General features: G+C 40.4%; 1 long non-coding RNA gene and 1 other non-coding gene across 2 annotated transcripts in view; both read right to left on the bottom strand.

Moving 5' to 3' along the window:
• The window catches only part of LOC135321764 (uncharacterized), a 208035-nt gene that overhangs the window by 41541 nt on the left and 140110 nt on the right, over window positions 1–26384 (bottom strand). The window lies entirely within an intron of this gene.
• TRNAS-ACU (transfer RNA serine (anticodon ACU)) lies at window positions 12881–12953 on the bottom strand. The gene has a single exon. It is a non-coding gene; the product is annotated as a tRNA-Ser (tRNA).

Consider the following 26384-nt stretch of genomic DNA (forward strand, 5'->3'; position numbering starts at 1 on the left):
TACATTTTTACTTTGGTGAAGTTACCAGAGGCGAATAGACACCACATTTTCTTAGCTTTTTAAAAGATTACATGTCATCCCACCTTTTCTGTATGATTTTCACCAAGGAATTTTCAATTCTAAATTCCAGCGTTATGCAATAAATCCAGTTTGGGTAGGAGCTCAAACTGGCATGCTATTTTGTACAAGAGGTATTTTTAAATGCAGTTTGGTACTGAATTCTCAACATCACATTTTTTCTAAGTTTTTTCAGAGAACTAATTTTAATTCAGTTGAATTCTGCTTGATTCTCAAAGCAGGATTACACTGGAGGGTGTATTCCTCCTTTCTTCCCCACTCCCTCCCCACGGCATCAGGCCCCAGATACATGACACAGATGCATAGTTCCCAAGCATAACTTGGGACCAGAAAGATAATATAGATGACAGCAAAGTAGAAAATAAGTTGTCTAGGGCATTGATCTGACAATGCCTGCCCTGCAGTCAATCTGTGTGTGCTTTTTGTTACCAGGAAAGAGCTCATGGTTGCTTTACTGGCTTCCTTTCCTCACTGTACTTAGATTAGCTGCCGTTGGGTACAGGGTGCTGTGCAAGACAATGAGGAAGCAGGGTGGAAAGAAGGATGCTCCTGACTCGATGTCGGAACTACCTTCCTAACTGCAGCCTTCTGGAAGTGGAGGAAAGATGTGGGCAAAACACCAGTGACTTGAGTAGAAAAGAGTCTTCCAGAAGGAAGCAATGGATGAGACACATCTCTTGTCAAATCATTCTTTCTCTCTCCTTTCCTCTTTTTAAAAGGTTACAGGTGCACTAACTAGAGAGAGAAAAGTTCGTCCTCGGTGCACTTATGAAACAAGGTCTCTTAGTCACATCTTCCATTCACTCTTAGAAACATGACAGAGCACCAAGGGATTACGAATTTTATGATTCCACTCTTTTATCAAAAGTAGTAGAGGTAGTTTAAGTAAACTTGATATACCTCAGTCTTCATTTATGACAGTCCTTTAAGGTTTTCATCATACACTCCTTGTCACCGACAATCTGAAATTTACATAACCAATCTCACTATTCTGGGGGGCAGCCTTGCTCCCCAGATGAGATGCGCTGTGACCAGCACAAACACACCTCCCACCGTGGGAGGAGGTGGCAGCCTGGAGTGCTGGAAGGAACGCCAGCTCTGGGAGCAGGTAAGTTCAAACTCTGGCTCTGTCGTGTATGAGCTGGTTGATCTTTGAGTGTGAATTTATGCATCCTTTCAACAGAAACAGAAAGCTATATCATTTAATTGCTCCCTTTTTCATCTTATTTTCCAGAAAATGTGGAGCTAAATCCATCACTTTGGTGCACCAGATAACTCATCTCAGGTAGCTGGCAGTGTCTTTTCCCTTCGTTTGCTTAGATGATCTTTACCGTATTTGATTGTCAGTGTCTCACGTTACATTTCAGTCTATTTTAAGCCAGATAATAAAGTCATCAGGTATGAATCTAAGGTACTTTTTACCCCATGATGCTCCTATTGACATCACTAATCTAGGCTGACCTTTCACTTCACGGCTCTTGATGTCACTTTACTCTTCGTCTGACGATTTCTGCGAGGTGAGTAGTATGACATGCTGCTTTTCTAGAAGGTGTATTGGTGCTGATAGTTTCAAGTCTGATTTTTCAAGCTGTAGAGTTTTCTGAAAATTCATGCAAAAGGGGGAACATTTGGCACTACACAGTTTTCACTTCCTATCAGAAGAAATCATACAGGTTCATAAACTTAAGGAATTTTGCTGAGACCTGCCATCAAGCATGAACTTCTGTTTCTTGTAAGTATACATGTAATTCACTCAGCAAGCATTTATGGTGCATCCGTCATGGGACAGGCCTGTTCCCGTCTCTCAGAACACAGACATGAAAACACAGACCTTGTCCTGACATATCTAGCAGTCCAGTGGGAAAAACTAATAAAAAAAAACAAATAAACAAGAACAATAAAATGTGATAAATGCTAGGGGAACATGAAGTTGAAGCCAACTATTTCTAACAGGAACTGATTCTTACATGCTTCTGACTATGTTTAGCTTTCCCAAAGTGGCTGAGCCGACTTACTCTCTTATCAGCAATGTATTTGTGTTTTAGTGATTCCTCATTCTCACCAACACTGGCTATTGTAAATGTCCTTCACTTAGCCATTCTGGTAGACACGTTGTGGTATCTCATCTGGTTTTAATTTGCATGATCCTGATGAGTGGATGTTGGTGGAGGCAACAGGTGGGGAAGGGTGAGGGGGGGAAGGTGCATTACAGACAGAGAAACCAACATGAAGAGGAAGACACGGAGGCTAGAGATAATGATGGATGGGGTAGATGCAGAGGCTGGCAAGAGATGAGACCAGAGGGAAGACAAGGAGGAGTATGAAAGGCTTTGCACAGGACACTAAGAAGGTTGAACTTCCCATTAAGCCACAGGAAAGTTAGTCATCAAAGGATTTTTAAGTAGGAGAAAAATATAACCAGGCCTGAAATGAAATGATCCCTCTGACAACAGTGTGGAGGACAGACTGGAGGAAGCAATACTAGAGGAAATAGCTAGGGAAGGAGACAGACAGGACCTGGATAGAGGCAGAGACACCGAGGACCATGCAAAGAAGGTGGTTTTAAGAGGCACTTAGACAATAGAATCATCAGAACTGGCTGGACAAGGGAGATGAGGAGGAGTGAGGAGCCCAAGATGGCACACAGGACTCTGGCCTGAGTAACTAGGTAGATGGTGATAAAATTCACCAGCTTGGAAAATAAAGGAAAAGAAGCAGATATGGCATAGGATGTGATGGGAGAGGGTAGCAAAATTCATTTTGGACGTCTTATATTTGACGTGATGGTAGAACATCCAATGAGATAGGTATTTTTCCCTCCCCAGCCTCAAATTCCTACCCCAGAAACCAAGCAGTGCATCCCAAGGTCTGATCTCTCCTTGCCTTAGAAATTTGTTTTCAAAGCTTAATCTATAGGGGTAAAAGAACTATATTTCTAAAGGGAGAAAGGGGCCCTGGGGATTGAGAGTGAAATAAACAAAAAGTGTCATGGCCTTTGAGTCTAGGAAAAGGGCCCCCTGAGAACAAATCTGCCAAACAAAGAAGGATGCTATGAGGGGTGTTGCCATATGTGTCTCAGAGCAGCTGGCTGGAGTCAAAAGCAAGACTGCTTAGCAGTAGACAAAGCTATAAGATGCTGAACTGTGTAGGTGACATCTGGTCATCAGCATGTTTGGGGTGGTTACAGGCATGGAAAAGGGTGAACTTACTCTAGGGTTGCCTAAAAGCTAAGAGGAGAAAAGCACCAAGATGATGGGAAACATGTGTTTAGGGGTTAGCAGTCGAACAGAAGGAGTCTGAAAAAAGCATGTCCAGAGAGGCAAGAAGAGAATCAGTGAAAGCCAAGGAAGAGAGAGTTTCGAGAAGGAAGTTATCAATATGGTCAAGTGCTGGAAAGAGAAGTTACATAAAGTGAGGATTATAAAGAGCTAGAAGCTCTTTGATGACTTTACCAGAATCATGTCACCAGATTGATGGATTATAAGCCTAATTATGGAGAGCTGTAAAGTGAATGAGCAATGAAGACACGTAAGAAATGTTTTATACTCTTTTATGGGGTTAAATAATGAAGTGGATAAAATGTAGGGTGATCTCTAAGAGGGATTGCAAGTTTGTGGGAGAGATTTTTCCTTTAATATGGCAGAAACTTTAGCATAGTAAAAGGCTCTGGAGAAAAAAACCAATAGTGATAGAGAAATTGAAAAAAATGGGAAAGAAGAAGTTAAGAAGGACTGACTGAAGCATTAGAAGGAAAACCAACAGAAAGGTCTAAGGGAAGGGAAGGTTGTCAACTATATCAATTGCTTTTAACAACTCATGAGACATAAGGGCAGAAATAGTGTGATGTATTTGTCAACTAGGACATCAACAATGGCTTTTCTGAGACAGGTTCAACTGAGTTTTGAAGACAGAAGCGAGAGTACAAGGAGCCGAGATCTAAAGGGAATATGGGGAACTGAAAACAGAAGGTTTAAGATTATGTTGTCAAGGGTCTTGCCTATGATGGAAGAAAATAGGTCAATTCACTAAACCTTTCATCTCCATCGGGCCCAGGGTCTCCATGAGTGGCCAGTGTACCAGTATTGCCTGGCGTATTGGTCTGGGGTGGGCACCTGAAAAAGGAAGTGAACTTTATGGGCATGGGTGTCAGTCAAGATGGGGCACCTGAAGTGATACATGTGACTTTCTTTTGGTGGAACCTCTCCTTGGGGGAAATTAAAAGTCTACTCATGGTTCAATGACAGAAGCACAATGACATTATTGAAGAGATTCTTATGTTTCTGGATAGAGGAAACACTCCTTTTTCTTGGAGATCAATTGATCTCCATAACAATTAGCTATAAAATAATGTTCCGAGACATTCTCTCTGTTAGACTGCCTTTCAGAAATCACATTTTTCCTTTTCTCTATTCCTCCTTATTTTGAGCCATGAACAGGAAAGCAAAAAGCCATTAAGGAGCCTATAAACCAAATATTTTTGTTTACATCCTCATGATCTCAGAATAGCTAAGTCATCAGTCAATATCAAAAATAAAATAAAATAAATAAAGCCAAATAAGTTAACAGTCACTGATTAGGTCTGTGTTTTTCTATCAACTTACTCATTCTGTAAGCGTGGGCACTTATAATTATGTCCTTTAAGCTAACCAGGATTTTCAGAAGTCAAGTGTAACATGGGCTGTGGCTTTTATTAGTCACAGCCTCCAGGAGTGTTGATTCAGCTGAGCAGGAAGCAACAGGAGGATTCACTCTGACTTAGTTAGTAGTCATGTGTGGGGGAAGGGTGTGGGACTGAGTAAAAGATGAAAAAAAGATAAGCAAGTAATTTCTAAAAAATACCTTTTACTATGATTAAGAAAGTAGCATTTATTTTTCTTATGCTGTGACATGTGCAGTTTCACAATGGGTTATGATGTTTGATACATTCTTTTAATGCTATCTGAACAGAGCAAGAGGGGGGAGGAAATGACCAAGCATGACTGTGGGCAATTGGTGATAAATACTTTAGCACCATTTAAAGATACTTAACACCCTCTGCCTTTGTTGTGCAAGGGTATACTACCATTTCATTATTTTTTAAATGTTACAACTCAAGTTGTTCAGTGCCATGTCTAGTCTATGATGACGAAAACAAAACCATCATTCCTGAAAAATCTCAAACAAGGTTATGTTCATCAGTTGGGGGACAGCCTGCCTTTCTGGATGCTTAAGACTATTATTTAAAATTTTATAGAGTATCAAATTTTAATGAATTTAAGAATCAATTTGAAGGAAAAGTTTCAGAATTTAAATTGTAAAAATATAAGCAAAAGCCCAAGCTAACTTGAGATAAAAATTTTGGCCTTTAGTATCCTCTGGGTATGGATAGACAATATTTCTCAGAGAAAAGGGTTTTTTGGCCCACTTTTTAAATCCCATTTCCACCCCATCTCACCCACTCCACAACCTAATACAGTGCCTGATGCATATATATTCAAGAAATATTTATTGAGGACAAATGTGTGCCAGGCATTTGCTAGAGGACATAGGAATGACTAACAAGGCACCTACTTTCTATTACAGAGTTTTAAGATTAATATCCCCCCCAAAAAAATCTATAAATAAACAGTTTACTGACGTGTCCTATACACCAACACCTAGGTTTTATAGGTGTTGCATCAGAAATTCGTAAAAGATACAGAGTGCCACCTGTGTAGAAATGTCCAATGAGATCAAAAGAGACTTTACAAGAGGCATCATAAGCTGTATTTGGTTGGAAGATTCCTCTCTGGGAAAAGAGATCAGATGAGGAGAAGAGATATCTAGACAATGAGATAGTTGGGAGTTCCACAGTAAAACTGTCTGGGCCCCACAGCAAAGCCCTCCAACACAAAGCCCAGCCTCCCTACACAAAGCCTTGAATCAGCTTTTAGTGCCTACTTGTAAATATGGGCAAACAGCCAAAGATCACCAAATATTTGAGGAAACCCTCCAGTGTGAAAGACAGAATCCAAAACAAACAACAACAACAAATCAAAAGCTAATTGGCAAGAAACACAATTTAAAAACATAATTTCTAAATATTGTAACTGATACTCTTAGGAAAAATTAGAAAAGATGACGCATTCACAAATAGGGACAGAAAGTTATGAAGAGGGACATTCAGAGAACAAAAGAAATTTAAAAGTGGTGTCAGAAATACAAAACTCAGTAGAAGATCTTGTAAGTGACAAAATTGAGGAAATATCCTAGAAAGTAAAACTTCAGATGTTGGAATCTAGATAATTCAGCATTTAAATCAGAGTTCAAGGAGGAGGGTGTAGCTCAGTGGTAGAGTGTATGCTTAGCATACACAAGGTCCTGGGTTCAGTCCCTAATACCTCCATTAAATAAATAAACCTAATTACCTCCCCCTCCAAATAAATAAATAAATAAATCAGAGAAATTCTAGAAAAAAGAGAAGAGAAAAAACAAAGGAAGGAAACTATCAATGAAACACTTCCCAGAATTTAAAGATAATTTTTTTTTAATTGTGAGAGTCCACTGAGAGCCCAGCACAGCATCACAGAATTTCAGAGTCCAGAAGATAAGAGAATCTCTAAATTACCCAGGGTAGGGGTGAGAGGATTAGATTCAAGTAATCTAGAATCAAGATGGCATCAGACTTCCATTGCAAAACTGGCAGCAAAAAGATAATGAATGAACAATGCTCCTAAAATTTGGAGGAAAATTTACTTCAACCTAGAATTCCACACTCACAAGAAATATCAATCAGGTGGTAGAGGAAACTAGAGTCATTTTAAGACATACCAGGTCTCAAAACATTTACTTCTACATACTTTCTGAGATAGCTACTAGAACATGCACTCCACCAAAACTAAAAAGTAAGCCAAGAGAGAGGAAAACATGCAACACAGGAATTTTGAGACCTAACAGAAAAGAGATGTGAGGGAAACCACAGGGTGATAGCAAATGGAAATATTAGGATGGCAGCTAATACAGGTCTAGAGAGCACCCAGTCCGGATGGGAACAACACAAGTCACATTCAAAGAAATACTACCCCCACAATAAAATTAATAGGATATGTGAGCATTTAAATATACTGAGAAAAGACACAGAATTTCCTAACAGTTTCAACACGAAATATTGAAAGACAGAGATATATAAAACTAAAAGAACAAGTGAGGGAGGTTGTTAATTACAGGAAAACAAAAAAATTACACAAGAAAGGAAATGAATTAATACATTAATAAGTACACTATATGGCTCAGGTGGCAATACTGGTAATACAACTATAATATTGTAAATGGTGAATACTAATCTAACTAAGAAGTATAATATAACTGTACTGGGAAGATAAGGAAAGGAGGATGTGTATGGTGTCTTAAGGGGTGGGAGGTGGTAAGAGAGCATGAAATACTTATTAAATACTTATTTTCTATAACGACAATTCAATAGATAGATCTTACTGGAAAAGAAAATCAGAAGAAAGCAGTATAAGGATGCAACTTAGAGAAAAAGAAGCAAAACCAGAAGAAACATCTAAAAGGTTAAAAAGTGACTGCCTCCAAGAAGCAGAAATGGGGTATGTGCCTACAAGAAACATGACTTTTATTAAAAAAAAACAAAAACAAAAAAAAGAAAGAAAACTTCTGAAATTACCACACTTCACTGAATCTCAGTGTACTAAGATGCACCATTATATTGTATACCACAAAGAAAAACATGCTGAAAAATTAAGGCAAAATGCTCTCCTATAGCTTAAAATTTGTTATATTAATTGAAAGAGCTATTTTGGCTTAGATATTTTATTATATTTCACTGTTGTACATATATAAAAAAGAAAATATAAGTGAAATAAATTAGCCATAATATTTCTAAAACTTCCTTACAAAGTCCAACTCTTCTGAGTTCTCTTGGACCCAAAGTTGTTGATCTCCATCTTTTCCCAGACAGTATTGATTTCTGTGCTCTCAGACTATTAGCAATATACAGCATCTATTAAAAGAGTGCTTACTCAGCCTGCCTTAGAAAGCCACTTAATATTTTAATATTGACTTTGGGTTTTCTCGCAAGCTGCTGACACCCATTCTGCAGCTTTTGATACTGTCATAAGTTACTTTTACCAGAAGGTATCAATGAAAGTTTATAAACCAACAGGACAGTCTCTTCCACAAGTGGTGTTGGGAAAGCTGGACAGCCCACATGTACATCAGTGAAGTTAGAGCACTCCCTCCCACCATACACAAAAATAAACTCAAAATGGCTTAAAGACTTAAGCATAAAACAAAGACACCATAAACCTCCTAGAAAAGAATATAGGCAAAACACTCTCTGATATAAATCATAGTAATGTCCTCCTAGGAAGTCTACCAAGGCAATAGAAATAAAAGCAAAAATAAACAAATGGGACCTAATTAAAGTTATAAGCTTTTGCACAGCAAAGGAAACCACAAACAAAATTAAAAGACAACCTACAGAATGAGAGAAAATATTTGCAAATGAAGTGACTGACAAGGGCTTAATTTCCAGAATATACAAATAGCTCATATAACTCAATCTAATCAAAAAATGGGCAGAAGACCCAAACAAACATTTCTCCAATGAAAACATACAAATAGCCAATAGGCACAAGAAAAAATGCTCAATATTACTAATTATCAGAGAAATGTAAATCAAAACTACAATGAGGCATCACCTCACACCAGTCAGAATGGCCATCATTCAAAAATCCACAAATGACAAATGCTGGAGAGGCTGTGGAGAAAAGGGAACCCTCCTTCACTGCTGGTGGGAATGCAGTCTGGTGCAGCTGTTATGGGAAACAGTATGGAGATTCCTTAAAAAACTGAAGATAGACTTCCCTATGATCCAGCAATCCCACTCCTAGGCATAGATCCAGAGGGAACTCTAGTTTGAAAAGATACATGCACCCCCCAATGCTCGAGCAGCAATATTTACAATAGCCAAGACATGGAAACAACCTAAATGTCCATTGACAGATGACTGGATAAAGAAGTTGTGTGTGGTTGCCAAGGGGATGGAGGAAGGGAAGGGATAGACTGGGATTTCAAAATTGTAGAATACATAAACAAGATTATACTGTATAGCACAGGGAAATATATACAAGGTCTTATGGTATCTAACGGAGAAAAAAAATGTGACAATGAATATATATACGTTCATGTATAACTGAAAAATTGTGCTCAACACTGGAATTTGATACAATTTTATAAAATGATTATAAATCAATAAAAAATGTTAAAAAAAAAAGGAAGTTGTGGTATGTATATACCATGGAATACTACTTAGCCATAAAAAAGAAAAATGCCATTTACAGCAACATGGATGGACCTGGAGATCACATACTGATGAAGTAAGTAAGAAAGAGAAAGAAAAATACCATATGATATCTCTTACATGTAGAATCTAAAAACAGGACACAAAACAGAGACAGACTAACAGACACAGAAAACAAACTTAGGGTTACTAGGAGGGGAAAGAGGTGGGGAGGGATAAACTGGGAGTTTAAGATTTACAGATATTAACTACTGTATATAAAATAGATAAAAAAACAAATTTCTTCTGTATGGCACAAGGAACTATATTCGATACCTTGTAATTGCCTATAATGAAAAATAACATGAAAAAGAATATATATTTATATATATACATATACACATAACTGAATCACTATGCTGTACACCAGAAATTAACACAACATTGTGAATCGACTATATTTTAATTTAAAAAAAAATCAGAATCAAAGAATTATTTACCCTGCTAGCACTGTATGAGATAGAATTAAGGTATCAATATATCCTTAAAAATCTTAGAAATTGTCACTACATTTGCCCTAGGCAAATTTCATTTTTATTCTACTAAATTCAGGGATGGCTGTATGAGTTCAAATTGAGATCATATCAAGTTACCTCTCCTCTATGGAGGAGAAAAGGAAAAAGGAAAAGGAGTTTTTCAAGTACATTGTGACTGCACTCAGAATATAAAAACTACTAGAAGAATAAATGTAACAGAGAAGAACAAACCTGACTCCATATTGGATCTATTCCCTTAGCTCTAACCTTTGTGCTCTGTTGCCTGTGCTTAGACACGCTAGCTCTGCACCTGTGAAAAGGAACGTTGCCTACAGCCTGAAATATACACAATAGCCCTTTCTCAAGGCTCTGCCTCCAAGGCTTGGCCTTTTAAGGTTTACCACTTTTCCATTCATATAAAGATAAAAAGTTGCAGAACAGAGAATAATATTTGCCTTGTTGAAGGTTTACAGGAACATCTTGACCAGATCTATGTGGACAGTTGCAAAAACAAAGGATTATCATATTCCCTCTGGGGTCTGGCCAGCACCAAGAAATTTGCAGCAACCAGCCACACTCCCTCCCCTTTTAGTATAAAAGAAGCCTGAATTCTAAGTCACGTTAAGGTCGTCCTTTGGAACACTAGTCTACCATCTTCCTGGTCTGCGGACTTTCCAAATAAAGTCGCTATTCCTAGCCCCAGCGCCTCGTCTCTCCATTTTTTGGCCTATCATGCATGTGGTGAGCATTACAAGCTTGAACTCTATAACATAAGTTTCCAGAAATTTAAATCAATGAATATTCAGAACAATCAGTAAAATACTAAACATCTTTATCTACTGATTGAAGAAACTGTCCTAAATCCCTGTTCTTTTGTAGCTCCAAGTTCAGGGGAGTCAGAGGGAAGATGTCTGGGAACCCCAAAGGCTTTCCCGCCTCACCCCACCACTGATACAATGCACCATTTCAGGTCCCAGCTGATCTCCCTAAGATCAGCCAGGTTTCTTTCTAAAAAGGCCACCAGTCTCTCTCACCTGTGGAGCCCCTACACTTCCCCATCTCAAAACACGGTTTGGAGTTGACATAATCTCCACACTTCCCTTGCTCCCAAACCAGGCTCCCCTTACCAACACAAACACACAATAACAATAAAGTTCAAGGCCAGAAGCAGAAACCAGTCTTGCTGTATTAAGCACAAAGGAGTGTAATAAAGGGAACTGGGTGTCTGCAAGTTAACTAGAATGGCTGGAGGGGCAGGCTCTAGGCTGGACCTCCAGGAATAACCCCCAGAACAATGCAGAACTGGCCAGCCAGGCAAGCTAGTAACTCTGTAACAATCAGGAGAGTGGGCAATCGGTAGGCTGACACAGGAACTGAGTTCATACATTATGTGGTTCACAACCACAGCTGTGATGCAGCGATCAGAAAAGAAGGATGAGGAGCCTACTGCTGCCACACGACAACTGCTTATCAGTGCCCACGAAGCTGGTGCCTGGACACTAGAACCACTTCAGAAACCCACCCTGCTCCAAGATCTTGCTCATCAGCAGGAATTCAGCCAGAAAACAGAAGGAAGATGGCTTCACTTCTGCTTTCTACACATAAAGCAATATGTACATAATAAAATTCATCCAGAAGAATAAAGCAAATGTGATTTCCTGTTTCCAGCCTCTGCAGTATCAGAAGACATGCAAATAAGATGGAAATAGATGCTGAGCACCTATCAGCTATATCACACACACACACACACACTACCCGCGATGACAAGATTACTGGCCCTTTTTGTTATGTGAATTGTCTGATAACCCGTATAGAAAACAGACTGGAAATAATATAAATGAGAAACATGGAAAATTATAATAAACATTCCAACATTTCACATGAGCTATAGTTTTGGCCTCCAACATCCCTGGTTACTGATGTCTTCAAGGGATTAAGCAGATGTCTGATGGGCAGCCCTGTGCTTTTAATTCTCTTGAGCTCACCAATGCTCTCTGGCAATTTAAATAGAGTCTGCCCCTCATTTTTGATATCTGATGGCTGACAGCTTCAAGCCTTGCACTCCCCCTTTCCCTTACGCCTCATCTGAGCAAGTTGATAAGAAAGCCCAGGTGCTCCCACCTTTGGCAGTGGTAGGAAGTTAAAACCTAGAAAATCTTTGCCAGCGTGAGGGAACCTTCAGCCCAGCTCCACATTCTAATCATTATAGAGCCCCAAGTCAGTCTCCCCTTCTGGCTCTCTCCAGCCATTTTCAGACCTACTTAGGAGTTTGTCCTACTCTCCCAAGAAAGCCTCACTGTGTGAGTAATAAACGTTTCATACCCACTTGGACCACGTGGCATCATCAGTCTTGACACATGAACCATGAAGTGGAATGCCCATCTTGCCCCTGAGGGATGCCCACAAGACACTTCACCCCGCAATCCTCCCATAAGGTACATCTCTGACCCCATCTTGCTTCCTGTTGGTCCCCATTCCCTACTTACAGATGCCATCAAGGCACAATGATAACTCTTTGTCATGAGTGGGCAGCTGGCTCCTCTGCAGAGTAAGACTGGGTGAAGCCCAATTAACTAGGGCTCCACTTTGCCTAGGAATGTTCTTCTCAGAGCACTTCCTCTCAGGGACCACATTCACCTTCCTCCCCATTGCCAAATCCAGATTAATGCCTCATGACCTCGTGGAACTCCCTTTCTAGATAATTTCATCCATAATCATTTGGGGCTGTCATCTGTGTCTACTCTTCACTCTGCTATGCTCTTTGGGAGCTGGATGCCTGGTTTAGCACCTTCACCTCACCTCAAGACTCTTTTAACCTGGGAGCACAAGTGATGCTATCCTCAAAGTCAGAGACATTTAATTCCAATGATATTTACTTGCAAACAACCAATATAACCATCCTGCCTTTCATCATGGCTATCCTTCACTGCCAGCCCAAATTCAGACCTCTCCAGCCACTTGTTTTCTCCCATACTTTCTTTTTAAAATTTTATTATTAACTTTTTAATGGAAGTACTGGGGATTGAACCCAGGACTTCATGCATAGTAAGTATGTGCTCTACCACTGAGCTATGCCCTCCTTCCCCATACTTGCTTCTTAGTACTGCTCATTTTGCCTGGAATAAACTACCTTTAACATCTGCATCTGGGTAACTCCTCATCCTACTAGACTCTGTTCAGAGCTTTCTCTTCTCTGCCAGGGCTAAGACTGTCCTTCCATTGTCCCCACCATAAAGGTAAATAAATAAAAGATAATAGGGATTGCAAATTGGCAGCTTACAGTCTGATTCTGGCTAGAAGCTATATTTTATTTGCCCTTCAGAGATTTTTTTTTTCCCAAAAGAATTCAAAGCAGGATCTCAAAGAACTGTCTGCACATTCATGTATCCTGCAGCATTATTCTCAATAGCCAAGAGGTGGAAGCAACACAAGTGTCCAAAAACGATGAATGGATAAAGAAAATGTGGTGTACAATAGAATGAGGTATACAATAGAATGTAGTGTGCAACAGAGTATTATTCATTCTTTAAAAAAGAAGGAAATCCTGTTACAGACTACAAGATGGACGAACCTTGAGAATATTATACTAATGCTGAACCATCTCTAAATTGCTAGAATAAATCTTATTTTCTTAGGGTGTATGGTTCTTTTAATATCTTGCTAGTATTTTATTCTCTAATTTTTAATTCATATATATATTTCCATAAGACATGTGTGTGTAGTTTCTGCCTTTATGATGTTTTTTCAATTTTTTTAATCATTTTAATGGTAACTTTGTAAAATTGGTAAGATTTCTATATTCTCTCCATGCTCTTAAATAGCTTAAAAATGAAAAAATTAATTTCTCCTTGAATATTTGGAACAATTTATCTATAAAACCTTCTGGATGTGGTGGTTTTGGATAAATCTTTACCTTTTTCCAATGTCTATTCTGAACTTACTCATGTTTTTCACTTCTTTTTTGGTAAATTGTTAAATATTTTATTTTCTTAGAAAATGTTGATTTTTCTTAGGATATTCAAATTTATCATTGTAGAACTGTATCTAATATTTTCTCACTTAAAAAATTGTCTTTTTTGTTGGGGAGGGTATAGTTCAGTGGTAGGGTGCATGCTTAGTATGCATGAGGTCCTGGGTTCAATCTCCAGTAACTCCATTTAAATAAATAAATAAGCAAACAAACAAACAAACCTAATTACCCCCCCAACAAAAACAAAAAAGTCTTTTTCATAAAGATGCAATCAGCTAAATTAAGAATGTGGAAAATTCAGGGGACATATAACCTCGCTTCTTTAACAAATAAATGGCATGTGGGGGTAAAAAGGGAGGGAATAGTTGTTGCAGATTAGAGGTACTTAAGCAACATATTAACTAAACACGATGTGTGGACCTTGTTTGGATACTAATTTGAATAAAACAATTATTAAGAGTTTGATACCAAGAAGGAAGTTTGAACACATACAGGGTACTAGATGATATTAAAAAGTATTGTTACTTTGTTCAGTGTAATAATATTGTGGTTCAGGTACACATTTTCAAAGTCCTAATTTGTTAGTGATATAGTATGAAGTATTTATGGGTAAAATGCTATGATGTATTGATTTCCTTAAAATGGACCAAAAAAAATGGGTAGTGGAGAGAGTAAGAGAGAGAAATAAACAATAAACTGGCAAAATGTTTGCTGAAGCTGCCTGATAGGTACATGGGAATTCATTGTATTGTTTAAAATATTAGAAATGTCTAAAATTTCCCCCTCTATCTTCATGTGTTGTTCTTTTCATCATTCTGAATGTTTTCTCCACTTCTTCTAAATTGATCTTCTAGAGATATTTTTATTTTGTTGTGCTTTTAGAGAATAAGCTTTTGTGTATTTACTAATTATTTTGCTTTAAAAGTAATTTAAGTCTTTATATTAAAAAATTCATTCCATTTGTATTTTTTAGGTCCATTTTATCATTCCTTGTACAGCTTCTTGAGTTGAATAGTTAGTTCATTTTTCTTTTCCTGATTACTAATGAAAGCATCTAAGGCTATGAATTTCCCTTCAAGAACAATTTTGGTGTGTCCCATAAGTTTTGACAGGTACCATCTTTTGTGTGTGAGAGGTTACTGTGCATATGGTAGACTAGTACTCAGTGTTCACTCTATTGTGCTTCTGTTGTGTCTTCCTGAACTTCAGAGCCTGGAAAGCTAAAAACTACATTTCCCAGATTCCCTAGCAGATAGAGATTTGCATGAGATTTAGATCTGGCCAATCAGGTGCAGCCATGCAAATTTTGGAAAGCAGAAAGGCAGAGGCAGAGCTTCTGCTGTTGGGCATAGATGGAAATGATTAATTTTTCTGCAGCTGAATTAGCAGAGGTCTCTGTGCCAGTCTAGTTTTAGGGATGTCATGAGGCAGGCACAAGGCATCATTTTGCTGGTGCAGATCACAGCAAAGACCATGTGGTTCTGGAGCCCACAGTAGTAACAACAGTTTCCTGTTTGTGGTGGCATCCTCCCCAGGACAGTGTGTTTCTGTAGCAGCAGCAGCTTTATGAGGTGGAAGATACAACAGCTGCTTTGGTGACACCATTTGCAGTGTGGTTTTCAGAGTCATTTCTGAAGGCTCAACCCAGCATCTGGTCTTCAGCCCACTCTTAACATTTCCACTGGCCATTTAATTCCCTGTACTAATCTTAAACTGGCCAGATGAATTCTGTTCTCTGTAACTGATATAATAAATGAAATTAGCAGTGTGGTTCCATGCTACTTATGATATAGGATTGATTGCACTTGACAGACCCAAAATAAGCACTGGCTTTAAAAAGTTAGAACTGTTTTCTCTCTAATATGAATGTCATAGCCAGTGTGGCTGTTCTGCTCTGCAAAGTTCAGTCCCTTTCTCTTTTTGCTGTGCTATTGCCCTGGTGCACATGGTCCAAAATACTGTGTCTGCATTCCAGCCAGAGAGAAGAGAAAGAAGGGGAGGGAACATCCTTCCTTTCAAAGGCATAACCCAAAAGTTGCACATGTTACTGAAGCTCACATTCCATTGGCCAGAACTGAATCCCACGGCCACACTTGGCTGCTAGGAAGAGTGACCCCTTTTTGACTGGTCTCTGCCCTTTGATGTCTTGAACATCTTATTATGACTACAAAATTCAAAGACTCGCCTGACCTAGAAAGGAGAAATGTCCCTCATTGTGCCATATCTTTACTACCTATGATTTTCTAAATATATTTAGGTAGTAGTCTTCATTTCTTCTTGATCCAAGAGTTATTTGATACCTTGCTATTCAAATTGTGCTCTACAGGGATCAACAGCATGAGCATCACCTGGGAGGTAACTGAAATGCAGGATGTCAGGCCCGAACCCTTGGACACCTACTGAATCAGAATCCACATTTTAACAAATATTACTGGTTCAGAAGTCAGAGTTCTACCTCCAGACTTTGAAGTAGATGAAGAAGCAGCACTCTTATTCTCTTCCCCACTCAACCCACTGTGCTGTCTAAGAGGGCTCCAAGGAAGCAGTTTCTCTGTAGAGTCAACTTACTGGAAGCCCCATTTGGGGTGAAAACAGCAATATAAGATAATGAGGTGTCAATGGAATCTGCTAGGGTTCAATTCCAGCTTTTTTTTTTTCTGTGTTTACTCCATTAGCCTTCTCTGTAATTTTTATCAACCAGCATGATTTAATTTGTTTCCTTTACTCCCTTACCTTTCCCTCACTCTTTCTCTCTTGCTCTCTTCTCCCCAACTTCATTATTTTAGGGGTTGCAACCAGTTGCCCAGGGCCTGGGTTCACATGTTTTGATTGGCTGTCATAGTAGTAGTAGTTTAAGAAAATCTGGATTTAAATGACTTTAGATAAGCTTGTGCTCTTGAGGCCACCCCATTCCTTACCAGCCCCTACAGTCTTGCACCCAGCCCAGCATGACTCACTAGTTTATGTTACTTCCCCAACCCCTATGAGCATTTGAATTTTTGAATCAAGCAACGTTCCGTTTTCTTCTGCCTGCTGGAAGACCTTCAGAGTTGAAGAGCTTACCACCCACTACTATGAAGGGACCCAAAGTACTTTTATTAACCAAGTCTTTTTCATTTTCTCCCCTCATTTTTATTATGGGATTCCTGACATAAGTTATTTCCTTTCTCTCAATGAAATTCTCGTACTACACCATCTCATCTCTAGCCCCATCTCTTTACATTGTACCAGGTCCTAGGAATGTGAGCCTAATAAACTGGTACTACTGGATATGAATTTTAAAAGAGTTTATAGCTAATCATTCCTGGCATCTTACTCAAGTTTAGTCATCGTTAACCTTATCAGACCCATAATTGCATTATTTTCTTCACCATAACTTATCAGTGGATTGTTCTTCATTTTCCTCGAAGTCCATTCTCCTCTTATACTAAAATGAGTAGATCAAGATGGCAGAGTAGGAGGACACTGAGCCCACTTCCCGCCATGAACACATCAAAATATATCGATGTGTAGAGCAATTCTTATAAAAAAAAACCTGGAGATTGGCAGAAAGACTCTTATACAACCAAGACTGCTCATAAAGATCCACACGGAGTCAAGGAGGAAAGAAGAGACAGAACCAGGCAGGGAGACATGGCCCCTAGGAGGGGAAAGAGAAGAGGAGGGGGAATACGCAGACTTAGCGATCCTCCCTGGGGAGTGAGCAGTTCAAACCACATACTGGGCATCCCATCCCTGGGCTCTGACGCCAGGAAGATGAGTCCCTTTAGATGGTTTGAAAACCAGTGAAACTAACAGGATGGCTATAAGAAAAGAAACCTAGACTTTGCTCATGAACAACATGCACATTCTTGCTTACTACCAGGAACAAGGCAGAGGAAGTAGACTGAAACTGCTTAGGACTCTGGCTGGTTTCCCACAACGGCGCCAGCGTGTGCCCCAGCCCATGCCAAGTAACTGCTCCAGATCACTCTAGTTCAGCCCAGCGTCCCACTAGGGCAAAAGCTGCTGTTGCCTAGGAAAGTGTGTAGTTGACCGGGACAGAGCTGACTCAGACATGGCACTGCACCTGAACGGGGTGGGGTGGCCACTGTTGGTGCTCATGGAAGCAGTAGCTGGGGAGTAGTCTGGAACTCTTGACTGGTGTACAGACCACCTCAGCACCTCCCACAGCCCTCACCAGGCACCTGCTCCTGCCTCTCTTGCTCCAGCATTGCTCTAGTCTTGGGCAAATGTGCTGATGCTGGGAGCAAGGTCAGAGAACACTGAGAGGGAACAGCACCAACTTAGATCTAACCCTCAGAGCTTCTGCTCCAGCACCTTGGGACACAACTCTGCTTCCAATAAAATGCTGTCGGCCACTGAGCATAGAAGCCCCACCTGGCTCCGGCTCTAGCCCCTCAATCTCAAGCCCCACCTCCCACCAAGGTGACAGCTGCCAGCACAAAGTGAGGGAGGATGGGACTGTGCTCACACCAGATCCAGCTCTCCCATCAAAGCCACTGGGCAATTTGTACACTATCTGCTAAACACTGTTTTCTTTGAAAGATTTCTTTTTACCATGTTAGCAATGGCATTAATATTAACAAGTGTACTCCAAATGAGTGTTTTGATTCTAGGGCATAAGTAGAAGGTGGGAGGTACTTAGCCAAGGTGGTTCCCTTAGCCAGGCACATGTTTTGTGTGTGTGTATGTTTCCATCTCTTTTTTCTTTTTTTTTTTTTAACAGAATGAAAGATTGTTTAAATTCTATATTTTCAACAGTTTCATACACATGATTTCATATAATCCCATAAAAACCCTTTTCCCCCTTCCTCTTTATTGCCTGTCCCCCACTGGTAAACACTAGTTTATTCTATCTGTGAGTCTGCTTGTTTTTTGTTTTATTCACTGGTTTCTTACATTCCACATATAAGTGACATCATACGGTATTTGTTTTTGTCTTACTTACCTCACTCAGCATAACAGGCATAGGTTTTTGGACTCCAGAATCCTCCTAGCCTAAAATGGCTCTCTCTACCTGTCAACCTACCCAAATCCAGCTTAGCTTCCATCCCTCTTTCCTTGGCACAACTGCTCTTCCTCCCTTTTGTCTGGGACAGCACTCCAGATACAGGCTAGGACAGTGTTTCAGTAACCATATACCAGTGTCTATCAAGAGGTGTCAAGTTGTTGACTAAAACCCCCCAGAACTCATTTTGATTTAGTAGAAAAAATATGAGAATCTTCCTCATTGGAGCCCACAGGTGAATAGAGAATCAAGGGCTCCTTCTTCCGGGTTCCTTATCTCCATTCTTTCGGCACTCTTCCCTGCCAAGTTCTCCGCACCCTCTCAGTTCCCACAACTTTGCTGGCACCTGCTTCCTTGCTCTGGCTTATTTCCTGCCTGGTTTCCCCGCTGTCTCCTGATCCTCTGCTTGGGGTTATCTGCACACTCTGCTGTGAGCACTGGTGATGGGTGACTCTCAATCCCAGATTATGCACCTGATTCTAGACGCTTCTGGTTCATCCCTTAAACCACCTCTTCATAATTGGTCTTAAGACCACAGCTGTTTCCTAACCCATGGCTTTCAGTGGCAGATAGGCATCAGAGTCACCAGTGTGAATATCTGGGATTTTTTTTAAGTATATGAACGGCTTCGGCATTAGCAGTTCTAGTAGTGGGGCTAAGGAGTATGTTATGTTAAAAGGACCCCAGGGAATTTCTGATGACACGTATGGAGTTGGAAACCTGCGCTGCAGCCTTCTTCCTTTTCCTGATTGGCCTTCAGAACCACTCTGCTCTTTCTGCCCCTTAGAGATTCTGATTTTACAGTCTTTCTTTATAGAGGGGCAGGTATAATAAAATAATATTTCATTTAAATTTGGGGTAATTTCTTTTTACCCCATTGCCCTTCCACCATTAAAACTAGATACGGGACTGGGGATTAGTGATCCTAGGAAAGAGATCATGGAGGACAAAAGACAGATTTTTGGCTCTTAATTTCTTTAAAAGATTCTTGAAATTTATGCCATAGAGAATAGATCGGAGAGCCAAGGAATTCAATAGCAAGAGTCCATTCTTTGGGGGTCTATTCAGATCCAAAAAGGTAAGAACTTGGTGTATGAAATTTGTGTCATAAGCAAAAAAGCTGGGAAGATTTATTGATTAATGAAACAAAGTTGGTCCAGCAACAAAGGATGGAGGAATTTGTCTTGAGCTGCACCCTCACTCGGCACAGCCATGGGAGGGGACCCAAGTCATATCCACTGAAGCCCGGGATGGCAGCAGGCTTCCCAGAGAAGCCCTTGGCTTCAACAATGTACAGAAGGCAGGAGCTAAGCAACAGAAAAGGCATCGAGTTTTATCCAACAAGGGGGTACATGCTGGTCCTCTAAGGCTCCCTTAGACCCAGAGGGACAAGAAGACTTCCCAAGGTTTTCCATGATGCCAGAGGGCTGCAGCTTGGCAGAAAGAGGATGATGGAAGAGGAGGGGGCTCTGTGGCCACAAGGAGAGGATGCCATGGGAAGGAGTGGCTTGGATGATAGGCTGGAGTCCACAGCCGGACCCCTGGTTTCTGCATCACAGAAACCATTTGCTGCCAACCAAGACCAGAAAGACCATGGCATCTCAGCAGGGCTGGAGAGGACAGAGAACCATCCAGGATCCGATGCCCTTTCCCACGGATGCCTTAAGCTCCTCTCCTCCCCTCTCCTGTCCACTCCCCCTGCCCGCCTTCTGCCTCCTCCACCCCGTGTAGGCAGAACTCCAGGGAGACGGGAGAGACGGCGCTCTGAAATTAATGAGAAATCTCTGAAGTGACTGAATCTGACTGGAAATAACTAGGTCACATTTTTGCCATCAGCAGAAATAGGAGCTCGAGGTAAGATTAAGATTAATAACAGGGGGGGAAAGTCATGTGCCTGAGATTGGTAGACCGCAATCATTCTTAGCTGATATACAAGAACCTAATGAGAGCCTGAATCTCATGCATTCAGTAATAGCATGATGATTCTTAATTGCATATGACGTTGGACACTTTGGGAAACTCATGGGCAGATATGCTGACAGAGGTTCTCTGGGCAAGTCTTGGTCCCAAAAGAAAGTAAGAGCTGCTGGGAATTTGTCTAAGCTTTCAGAAAGCTGTCTTAGTGACAAAGAGAGCAGTAGGTTCAAGAATCCTAAGGTTTTTATCAGAAGCCCAGATTTCTAAAGAGATCTTATTAGTGCTGACTAATGATTATTCCAGGCCATGATTTACCAGAGTGGCAGTTATTGTTACATTTTTAAAAATCAGATTTTCAAGTATGGATTTTAAATCTGATTTGGCAGATCTCATAGGATCTAGAGCTGGGGTCCCCAGACTTCCCTATCAAGCAATCATCACTCTGAGCAAACAGCCCCAATACTGACGACTTTGGGGGGCGGGGGATAGGCTTTAATAACACCTGGCAATCCTACTACATATCCTTGGTTCCCCCACTTTGACTCTCCTAGGGATTATTTCACCTTCTCTTCACTCTCCTCAAACCTCTACTTTCCCCCAAGCTTGCTCAGCTTGGGGATGACTTTGATCTTTAATTACTAAAACCATACAGTAATCAGAAGAGAAACTCCACTTCCTCCAGCCCCACATCTAACACGCCGCCCACCCTGTGCTGGGTCCTCTGTTTTCTCTCCAGCTATCTTGGATGCACTGTCTCTGTTCTGAGAAGCCAACTGGTCCTCTGTCACCTACCCTGTGACACCTCTCTAGGGGAGAACCTTCTTCAATTTTGCACCTGAGCTGCCTTGCTTGCGTCACTGAGTCCTGGCTCTGCCTACTGGCACTGTCTTAAAAATGTACGTGGCACCTGACCCCTTCTCACCACATCCACTGCTGCCTGCTTTGGTCTTGTTTGAGCCAGGACCGCTGCTCCAGTAGCTGGTAATAACTAGCTGGTCTTTCTGCCTCTTCACCCTCGCTGTCTACTCTCAACACAGTGGTCCCAGTTCCTTCTCGATGGAAGTCAGACGAGGCCGATCCTCACTCAAAACCCTGCTGTGACTTCCCCTCTACTCAGAGCAGAAGCCAAAGTCCTGGCAGTGGGCTGCAGGCCCAACAGGATCCGGAGGCCAGAAATTTCTCTGACCTTAGCTCTTGAGATTTCTCCAACCTCAGCTCCTATGAAGGGCCTCTCCACTGGTCCTTGAACATGTGGAGTCTGACCCACCACCACACTTAGCTTTTGCCACTTCCCCTGCCTGGAAGGCTTTTCCTCCGGGTATCTGCATGGTCTGGCCCCTTTCTTTACCTCTCTGCTCAGATTCATTCTATTATCAGAGAGGCCCTCCCTGACCATTCTATCTAAGAGAATGGTCCCTTTTATCCTGATATACTGTCCTCCATGATCTGACAGACTTCATTGTCTCTCTCTTTCCTCGCATCTTGACCCAACTAGAATGTAACCCTATGTCACCTCATCTGCTTTTTTGTCTACTGTTGTAAAAATATATTCCCACCCACCTGCTACACAATGGGCCCTCAATAAATATTTTAAATTAATATATGCACCCTTATTTGTAAGTTATATGTGCCCATAGATCCATATGCACAGTATTAATAATCTTTATTTCTTTATTTTAGGATAAAATTAAGTTCTAATGTTCCCCTTCCTCCTCATCCCCACCTCTGTCTTATTCTGTTAAGCTTCCTTAAGCGAGACCACTGTGCCCACCTCATGTGCCCCCCTTGAGAGTCCCTTGTCATGGAAACCCAGTATTCTGGAGGGCTGGTGCATACTTTTCCTGCATGTTCAGGAGAAAAACTAGAGGAGAACTGCTGGTTCAGAACTTACTCTGTTATTTTCACCATAACATTTCAGAAATGGTCTCTTGCTCCTATCAAAGAAATGCAGCTGTTGTCTAGAATTCTATTTTTAAAACCACAAAAACATCTTGATTCCCTCACCCCACCCCCTGCCATCATTCAGTAATGATAAATTTATTCAAATCTGAATTTAAAATTAGGGGAAAAAAATCACATTTCTAGATAAACATATTCAGATTGGTATATACTGTGTGTGCTGATTAAAATGTTTCTGCTTCTAGGAATGCATATCCATCTCCATCAACTTCTCAGTTTGGTATGTATGCTTCCCTTTAAAAGAAGCAGAGCTGTAAAAATGAACACCAACTGCTACTGACACAAATAAAGCATCTTTAAATGCAATCAGGGTGTTTCAGAATGCAAAGCTTTCTGTTAAGGGTGGTGTTCATCCTAGTCTAGAGCAACAATTCCCCGGAAGTTAATCAAAGACACTATTTCCCCCTGTGTTTTCTTTATGCAGGAATCATCGAAGTCCTGGCTACCCTTCCCCAACCCCTGCTTTGTGATCAGGGACCATTTCATCTCCCACCTTTTGGCTACAGGCAGAAAGCACAGGGGTAATGAGAACCGTGACCACAGGAACAAATTCCCTGTGTTCCATTCAGGGAGAGAGCAGAGGTAAAGTTGGGGAGTCAGGGCAGAGGACCTGATTTGTTTAGCAAAAAAGAGATGATGCTTCTTTTCCTCCATGGAGAGGCTGTCACGTGAGGTGCTAAGTTAGTGCAAATCAAGATTTCCATTGGTCAGGGACGGTGGCAATAAACAGACAGGCGTGCAGGGAGAGGGAGATTGCCACTACATTATCTTTCCTGTTTTTACAGTTTTGAAAGTACAGACAACCTGACCTTCCAGTTTAGTCTGTTTTTCTTTTCTTTCTAACTAAAAAGCAGAGGATATTCATGGCCAGAACACAGCACTGAACACTGGGATGTTTATGGTAATGATTAAAGAGGGGCCAACTGAGACACTGATTCTGGGCAGAGACACTTTACTGGAATAGAATACAGGAGGTCCTCAAATTGACTTTTCTTCATTTCACTTGTCTCCGCCTCAAATCCACACTTCCGCTTCCTAAGTACCTTTACCCACCCTGTGTCTGCAACAGGCACTCACGGTCTCAAGGTGCTAAAGCTTAGAAGAGGGTGGGGGAGGGGTGGAAGTCACTCTAATTGTTCTGTTAGAAAAACAAGACAGAGGCTCATATCTGCCCTAGGCCCCTGAATAACACACACACACACACACACACACACATACCCCAACCGCCATCCTGCAGCGAGGTCAGAAAGTAAAACTGTCCCTTCTCAGCTCCACACTCATTTGGCACCTGTCCCCTCCGACTTCGCCTCTTCTTTGTACCTGCTGTACATGTGCCCAAGGAGAGGGGACAAAAGAACAAAAATAAAAAGGCCAGAGGATCCAAGTCAAGAAACGCTAGCTCACCAGACTCTCCATCACTGGTATGTTGGGGCTGGCTGGTAACCGCACGGTGCCCGGCGTCAGGAAGGGTGGGAGTATTTGTACAGAAACCGGCAAACCTTACAGATCAGGGTGCTGGTTCTTTGCGAGAGCCCGTTGTTAAACGCTTACCAGCACTTGTTGCTCTCAACCCTCACATCTGACCGGGTGTTTCAAATGTCCAGGTGCCTTAATAGCTATTTCTGAAAGCCCAAGCCCAAATTCAAGTCCAGTGCTCCCACAACTAAGGGACTCTGTAGTATTTCTCTCTAATGCTGGAAAAAGTAGCAAGAGAGAAAATCCACTCTAAAAAGTTTTGTTTTTTTAGTTGAAGTGGTTTTCGTTGGTTGGATCATGATATCGCTGGGAAAGAACTAGATAATATAGAAAAGTATAAAGGATGTAAAAATCTTCACTGTAAGCTTTCTGCCTTAGGGATAAACACTGCTGATGTTTTTACACAGATCTTTCCAGGTGTGTATTTATGTGTGTGTGTGTGTGTGTGTGTGTGTGTGTGTGTGTGTGTGTGTGTGTGTGTTTTGTAACCACCTTTTCTTAGTGCAATTATTATTTTTACAAAATAATACTTGTAAAATAAATATTTTTTGCTTATTTGTGAATATTTACAAAACAATGCTTGCTCTTCGACACAAATTTCAAACAATATCAGCGAAATAAAAAAGTGAAAGGCCCACTCAATGCTTCTCCTCTTCTTCAAACTCCCACTTCCTAGTGTACTCATGATCCATAGTTTGGGAATATTCTTCTAGACCCTTCCCAGATAGACAATTAGACCTTTTTTTTTTTTAAATAAAGACTGCATTGTATATGAATACTGTTTCACAACCTGGTTTTCACTCAGTAAAATCGTATCAATATCTTTCCATATCAATATATAGAGATTTGTCTAGGTCTTATAATGACCATAGAGTTTTATAACATGAGAAATCATATCTTATCTAAGCATTCCCCTATTGGGGCAGATTTTGATTGTCTTCCTTCCTTGTATTTATTTATTTATTTATTTATTTATTTATTTATTTATTTATTTATTTATTTCCTTCATCTATCTATTCAGTTTTGCTATTGCAAATACTGCGGTGACCATCCCTGCACCCACACTTCAAACACCAGCTTGAGAGCTTCCAAAAAGGTCTCACTAACATATACTCCTCCAGTAATATGGTCACATCCGTATTTGAAATTTTTGCCATTCTTCTGACAATCTCCTTTTAAAGTTGTATTGCCCTGATTGCTAATGAAATGTATGTCTCATGTTCACTGCCATTTAAACTCTTCTTTCATAAATTGCTTTATATACATTCTTCTCTGGTTTTACTAATGATATTGTCCTTATACCTTATTGATTATGGGAGCTATTTATATTATCTGGAAAGTATGCATTTTCTATAAAATTATCATAACTATTTTTCACAGCTTTCCACTTGTCTTTAAAGTTTGTTTATTCTGTATTTTGTTCTATAGCTAATTGTTTGTTTTGTTTGTTTTTACTATACATTTCAATATGTTGCTTTAAAACTTAGGATTTTTGTACATCACTTAGAAAGGTGATCCCCACCCTTAGCTGATTAAAAATACTCTGCTATATTTGTTTTAAATACATGTGTATGTGCTTTTTTAGCTCCTTAACTTTCTGAAATTTATTTGGGGCTATGGTATAAGGTCTGAGACTTATACGATTCTTTTTATAAACAGATAGTGAATTTCATAACACAATGTATTGAATTGTCAATTCTTCTCACTGATTTAAATTTACACTTTTAATATAAACTAAATTTCCATATATACCCAGTTGGTTTTTAATCTCTGTGCTCTTCTGGTCTGTATATATTGGTCTGTCTCTTCCTGTACCAATAGCAGACTGTTTATGTAAGTATTGTGTGGCAGGCAGCTGCTAAGATGGCCCCCAAGGATTCCTGCCTCCTGGTATTCACACTCTTGTGTAGCCCCCCACCATACTGTACTAAGGTTGGTCTGTATGACCAACAGCATATGACGGAAGAGATGGTATGTCACTTCCATTTTGGATTTCTCGCTCTCTCTCATCACTTGCTCTGGGGGAAACCAGATGTCATGTCCTGTAAGCAACCTTATAGAAAGGCCACTGAGGCAAAAGAAAAAAAAAAAAAAAAAAACACAAGCTTCCTGCCAATAGCCACATGAGTGAGCTTGGAAAAGGATTCTTTAGCCCCTTCAGATGACCGCAGGCCTAAC

Source organism: Camelus dromedarius, chromosome 7 (assembly GCF_036321535.1).
Source record: "Camelus dromedarius isolate mCamDro1 chromosome 7, mCamDro1.pat, whole genome shotgun sequence".
Classification (NCBI taxonomy): Eukaryota; Metazoa; Chordata; class Mammalia; order Artiodactyla; family Camelidae; genus Camelus; species Camelus dromedarius.